This window comes from Peromyscus eremicus, chromosome 8a (genome assembly GCF_949786415.1).
Source record: "Peromyscus eremicus chromosome 8a, PerEre_H2_v1, whole genome shotgun sequence".
NCBI lineage: Eukaryota > Metazoa > Chordata > Mammalia > Rodentia > Cricetidae > Peromyscus > Peromyscus eremicus.
In genome coordinates, this window is record NC_081423.1 from 78752200 (window position 1) to 78759201 (window position 7002).

Below are 7002 nucleotides of genomic sequence, written 5' to 3' on the forward strand. Positions count from 1 at the left end.
GCATTTGAATGTGTCTCTCCGGCGACCCCGGCAGAGAAGGTCCAAGCACGAAAGTGATGTCCCTGAAGACCGAGTTGTTAAAATTAGCCATCCTGGGGACTGCAGGGCTGGCTCAGTGGGAAAAGGCACTTGCCAACACCCCTGACGATCTGAGTTCAGTCCCCTGAGTCCGTCTGGTAGGAGACAACTGACTCCTGTAGGTAGTCCTCTGACAGCCATGCCCACACACATATACTCACATGTACACGTAGACTCACATGTCTACCCACACAGATACAAGTGTAGAGGCTTGAGAGGTGGCTCAGTGGTTGAGAGGACTTGCTGATCTTGGAGAAGGGCTGGATTAGGTTCCCAGCACCCATATGTCAGTTCACAATCATCTGTGAATCCAGTTCCAGGACATTCAGCGACCTCTTCTGTCCTCAGGCACAGTGTATGTCATAGACATACACATAGGCAAAACACTAATAAAAGTAAAAAATTCTCTGGGTAAGGCTGGAGTTGTCTTGACTCAGTGTTAGGGCAGCTCCTTAACATGCATGGAGCCCTGGGTTCAACCCTCAGTGTCCCACATGGAAAAGGACCTGGACAGTTCATGTGTGCGTGCTGCTTTGACTGAATGAGTCAGCCTGGTTGAGAGAGAAGTTTTTTGAACTTTAAAAGCTGTCCTAGGAGCTGGGGAGATGGAGGGTAAAGGTGCTTGCTGTACAAGAGTGAGGTTCTGGGTTTGAATTCCCCAGATCCACACACACACAAAAAAAGGTATGCCTGCTCTATAAGCCCAACTTTCAGAAGGCAGAGTCATGAAGACCCTAAGAACTCGCATGCATAACACTAACACACACACACACACACACACACACACACACACACACACACACACGCATGCACGCACGCACATTAAATATTGCTCTCTGGGAGTAGTGGGTCCTTGGTATGAGTGGCGCCTTGGGCTCATTCCGAGCTCATCAATAATAAGCCTTCCCGGAGGGTTCTGACGCATGACCAGTTTTAGGAATCATTTGGCTCCCCCCAGCCCTGGATGGGCCCTAGTCACTTCAGGCTGGGTGGCTCTTGCTAACCTTAAAAGGCTGAGTGCTGATTCCATGTTCCCTCCACCCTGGTAGGGAGTATAAGTCAGGCAGCTTGGCGGCTGTTCCAGGCCCCCCTCCCACCCAAGCTGGATGATTACATTTGCCAAATGTAATCATTTCACAACCCTTGTCTTTACAGCTGGCATGTCACTTAACTTAATTACAGCACACAGTGGTATTTCAACTCGAGGAATCTAAAAAAGCAATAAAATGGGTTTTGTAAATTGTTGGGAAGGCAATGAAGACCTTAAAACTGCACTTTACTAAGCGTCGCGTTCAATTATTTTGCTTTCTCCAGCCATGACTCTTACATTATTAACTAGCAGCCTGGGAAAGCCAGAGGCAGTGTGTCATGTGGAGGGTATTTCCTATCTCTTGTGAGCACACTGTGTGCTCTGGAGGTGGCTAGAGCCTCTAGGAGTGGCCTTGGAGCGGGAGGGGATGAGATTATTATTACTGTGAGTACAAGTTCTTCCCATCTGGTCAGGCACCTGCTAATCATGCTTCTCCACCCTGCTACAAAACCACGCGTTCTGACTGGTCCAGCGCGGCCTTCTGCGGGAGTCTCTCTTGCCTTCTTGTCCCTCAGTATGCCTCCAATATTGACTCCTGCCCCTAGAAAAATATAAAGACATGATGTAAAGCAAAGCCTTCCCACATCTTTTTGGGCTTTTCCTGGCTTGCTTCCTGATGCCTTTGGGGCAGCTATTTTAAAGGCTGGACTGTGGGCACAGCACCCTTCTTTCGAAAACCTAGCAGTCTTGGGGTGGTGATGGTCCAATAGGACCCATCCATCTGAGAAAGGGGCAGATGCACCAGGAAATGGGCAGCAGCCTGGAGACAGATTTCACTCGCCTGGAGCAGTGTTAACATGATTATCAGGAGCAGAGCACCAGCTGCCTCAGCAGCCAGGCCAGCGGGATAGCAAACACCAGAATCCTGTTGGCAAAGCCAGCAAGACCATGACAACGTGGCCAAAGCAAACAGGGGCCGAGACAGGCTTGCTGCAATGGGCTCTTGTTTCCCCTTGGATGTGGCAGAGGAAGAGAATGAACCAGCTAAGCTCACATGTCAGAACATCCAGTAGCCACAGGGATGCTTGCCTGCACCCGTTCCCCAGGGCCTCGGGCCCAAGCTAGATTCCCATACCCTGCTTTCGGTTCAACTCCAGATGGAAGAAAGGCTACTGAATATAAAAGTGGTTCAGATTACTTTGTGTGTAGCTGAAATTTTTTAGTCCTGTTTGGCTCCCATGGCCCCGTGGTCAGGACAAATCTCTCTCAGCCATCAGTTCTGCAGCTGCTTGGATCCAAGTAAACACACAGAGGCTTATATTATTAAAACTACTCAGCCATTAGCTCAGGCTAACTATTGACTAGCTCTTACACTTAAATTAACCCATAATTCTTGTTTATGTTTAGCCACGTGGCTTGGTACCTTTTCTCAGTTCTGCCTTCATATCTTGCTTTCTCTGTATCTGTTGGTGACTCCTGACTCAGCCTTCCTCTTCCCAGAATTCTCCTCTCTGCTTATCTCGCCTATACTATACTTCCTGTCTGGCTACTGGCCAATCAGCATTTTATTTATCAACCAAATCAGAGCAACACACATTCACAGCATACGGAGGGATATCCACAACACTTGTGCTCTTCCCAGCAATCCTGGGAGCTTTTTATTCTTCCCATGCTATAGAGGTGGAAACTGAGGCTGAGGCCAGCAAGATCCCAGAGCCAGGTCTTCAGTCAGGCTTCTGACTCAGGGTGCATTGCAGTTCATTTTTCCCTCACTCCACCCATCTCTCCACTCCAGATTTCATGTCAGTTCTCACAGTCCCTTCAGGCAGAGCCTCCACATTCGAAGAGGCAGTTTGCATTCTTTTTTCTCTCTTCTCATTTAGTAGCTGAGAAGTAAAAATACAAAGGGAGCAGTTGCGTAGTTTTTTACAGCAAGCAGCCAATTGATACCCCATTTTGTCTCCCACACCCATCAACACAAACAGAATCCTGGGGAGGAAAAATATGCTTTCGTATATTTATTTGGATATTTCTGCAGTATTTTCCTGCATTTAAATGTGAAAGATCTGAATCATGACCAGTGGAGCTTGAGACATCATTTGATTCTGTTTGGGCAGAGTCTGAATGGGTCCCTTATGGCCTGCAGCCCTTTTGACGTCCCTAGGGTCCAATGTACCTATGAAAAGTTGCCTGGTTGGAAATTTCGATTTCTTGGAGAGAAGCACAGTAGCTAGATTCATATCTAGTGAAAGGCTGCTTCGCATAGAAAGGAGAGGTATCAGGCCTGGAGAGATGGCTCAGCGGTTAAGAGCACTGGCTGCTCTTCCAAAGGACCTAGGTTCAATTCCCAGTACCCACATGGCAGCTCACAACTGTCTATAACTCCAGTTCTAGGGGATCTGACACATAGGCATACATGCAGTCAAAACACCAATGCATATAAAATTTATATATATATATATATATATATATATATATATATATATATATATATATATATAATGAAGTATTGTTCCTTCTGTGTCTTTCATTTTCTTAGATTTTCTATTTGCTTCTAGAGAAATGGCCAGAAAATGCCCTTCTCATAAGAAGCCCTGGACCGAGGACTGTGGGTGGATTTGTGGTTGGATATGGTCTCTTTTTCCCATCTCTGTAGGGGAGCATTAGGGGGTAGTTTGCTGCGGTCCCTGTTCAGGAGAGGGAGGCCTGTGAGGGGTTGGACGTCCTGTTAGGGAAGGATTGCCAAGGGAAGGCTCCTTCAGACGACTTTTCTAAGTTGTGATTTTTACCGCACCGCTTCGTCCTCACCTAAGCCTGGATTGCTGCCGCTAACGACTACGCAGGGCCTAGATCTGGGTAGCAGCTGATCCCCAACTCCACCGGCAGCCTGCGGAGTCCCTGGCGGCCCTCTGACTCCGCTCCCCTGGCCCAGCTTAGCGCAGCCCTAGACGGCTCCCAGCAAAGCCAGGCCTTCGCCCCAGCGGGGTGGGAGGAGGATCCTCCCCAGACGGGAAGGAGAGCTTGGTGTCGGGTGGAAATACTCAGGGCTGGGACGGATTCAAACTGTTGCCAAACCGTTTCCTCTCTCGTCTCTGCTTGCTTCGCACTAGCAAAGCCTCCCAGAGCACGAATTGATCCCCTCAACGCTCGCCTTCAAGCTCTGTGCCCTATAAGCGCCTAATGAACCGGGGATACCGCACCGGAATAAACCAGTGTGCGGCGGCGGCGGTGGCGGCGGCGGCAAGAATGGATTTGACCGAGACTCCAGGTCCCACTGGGACCTGCCCCCCAAACGCAAATGGGTTGTTTGAATTGCCCTGCACGCTCAGAGCTGTTTTTCCCTCAGGGGAACAGGCTGCACGTTCCAGCGCGGTCACCTCAACTCTGCCATGGCTCCCATTGGCGTCTTCACACGGTTACTCCGATTTTACAGAGTAGAAAATTTCCCAACCAAACCAACCGAGAGCTCCAAGAGAGGTCTTCTGATGACCCAAACTCAGAAAGGCCTGAGTTTTCTTCCACGTTGCTCTTTTGAATTTTTCATCTGCAGGGTTACTGAGGGTCCTGAAGGCAGGCTGCTGGCTGGCGGGTTTCTGCCCCTTCCCTGCGCCAGGCTTCAATCTGCTGCCGCTCAGAGCAGTTGAACCTCCGGTTGGTTGTGCAGAGCTCCAGCCCGAACCGCATCGCAAAGCGAATGCATCCCTCTCGCCCCTTTTCTTTGGCTCAGGGGCCGTGTGGAAAGGAGTCTTCTCAACCCCTCCAATCACTCCTTTCATTCTTGCCTGTCCCTTGTTCGGAATTCGGTGGCGAGCAAGCCGCCTTGGCTTCTGGGGATCACATGCAGTGGAACCTTGGCAAAGTCAGGGAGAAAGCTGAGGCACGTGGCGTGCTTTTTTTTGAGTCAGTAAGTTCTAGGCTGGGCTGTGTGCTAAGCACCTCACCGAACTAAATGATTTGGGTCCAGCATGGACACTGAAATTGTGCGTACAAAAGAAGCCATGGCGAGGGAGATGAGGTGCTTGCTGGGGCCTGAAACTGGGCAAGAAGTGAGCGAGCTCCATGCTGGGCCTGGTTTGGCCTCACAGCTTCTCCCTGCTGCTGGACCAAGAGTGGGAGAGGAAATGGAGTTGTTCCGACCTCCACCATCTCCACCACTGGGAAGAGCCACAGCCACCCTTACCTCTGAATTTCCTGAGTCCCTTTCTAAGAGTCAGGGTGCCCACTCTTGTTCTGGGGAAAGCTGACTATTCCTGTCCTTAGTCCTCCACAGAAGCTCTTGGGGGTGATTCTCAAGAAATGACACTGGGAATCTTCCCTTTCTGCTTCTCTCATCCGTTGGACCTCCTCACTGTTCTTTGTCTAATTTCTGAGGTTCCTGTGAACCATTCTGTAGCTGGGGACAGACAACCACCCACCCCGACAGCTCTATTTTCTGCTTCGAACCGTCTGCATGGAAGGCCACTGAGAATATTAGAGAATTTCCGGTTCTCCCTCCTCCTTAGAACCCAGATCTTCCCTTCCCTTCTTCTCCTTGTCACCCCCTGGACTTTCTTGTCCCACCAGTTTCCAAAGTATAGAGGATGTTTACCCTGTAGAGAGAGGCCCGGATGGCTGAGGTCACAAGCCTGATTCTCGGCTGGGAGACACCCGAGCCCAGCCCGTACCCAGCTCTGCCGTGGAGAATGGGGATGGAGGTCTGGAAACCCCACCCTGCTCGGCCACGAAATGTCCTGTGCTCGCCCCTCTCCCCACTGCAGCGAGCTCACAGCCACAGGCGGCCCGCTACAGCGGGAGGGACTCCAGGGGGGTCCTGAACTTTCCTCCTACCCCACTGAGGCCCTGTCACCCGGCGCCCAGGACTGAGGCTCGGACTTGATAGGAGAGGTGTCCCAGAATGTACTCCACCCCACAGTTCGTTCCCTTTCCGGCTTGTGTGAACCTGCCTAGAGCATTCCCTGCCCGCAAGAGGAGAGAGTTCCCTCACCCATCCCTTCAGCCCTCCCAACCTGAGCCACGTCTCTTTCTCTCTGAGGAGGAGCCTGGGGCAGAAGGAATCCGGAGAACTAGCTGTCGTAGGCCGAGACCCGGCACTTCAGGGTTGTTTGGAAGTGAACTTGCGGATGGAGGCGAGGAGACACTCGGCCGGCTTCCTGTATTGTTCTGCAGGCACCCTCCCCCATCCTCAGGACCCGGAAAGTGTTAATCATTCACCAGCCACCTCTTCCCTTTCCTTTCACCTGTGAGCTCCGAAAAGACACATCCCAAGACCCAAGTCTCAGGACTGTCGCCGACGGGGTCACTGGGGGTGGCTGGGCAGCCCCTCCTCACCTGGACAGCCCCAACCCCGGCAGGCGTCTGCCTCCGCGCGCGTCGCCTCGGCCGCCGCCTGACCCCAGTGGCGCTGATAAGCCCCCAGACGGCCAAACATCGTTAATTTCTTTGCCTTTCTAGGCTGCTCTGCCTGTCCTTTCTCCGACCCCTGGGCCGAGGGGACCGAACGGGATGTGTCTGCCTCCCCGGTCTGCGGACCTCCAGCACAGCACCTCGGGCTCCTGTCTGGGAATAAACTTTCTATGTCATCCACGTCCCCTCTCGCCCTCCTCTCCGTCACAACAGGCTTTGCCCACGTGGATGCAGCCTCAGGAGAGAGAGAGCTCCAGGAAACAGTAAAAACTAAAAGAGAGAAAGGGGAAACTGATATCAGAGAATGTCAACAATGATTTCAGAAATGAGCTTAAAATCCTTCTCAGCCCATCCCTGAGTCGGGTCCGGTAGGGGATGGGGCTGTCCACTCAGAATGAACACCCAAATTCCATTTTCGATTTCTTGTACTGCCTTTCCTTTTTTTTTTCTTTTGACCTTGTGCACAACTAAGCAGGGCTTTGACTGAAAGG

General features: G+C 51.5%; 1 long non-coding RNA gene across 1 annotated transcript; it reads right to left on the reverse strand.

Annotated features, from left to right (window-relative positions):
* Positions 1–2735: 2735 nt before the first annotated feature.
* LOC131917633 (uncharacterized) lies at positions 2736–6696 on the reverse strand. The gene is made up of 2 exons (XR_009380718.1): positions 6437–6696; positions 2736–2994 (listed from the first exon to the last, which is right to left on the reverse strand). It is a non-coding gene; the product is annotated as an uncharacterized LOC131917633 (long non-coding RNA).
* Positions 6697–7002: the final 306 nt, after the last annotated feature.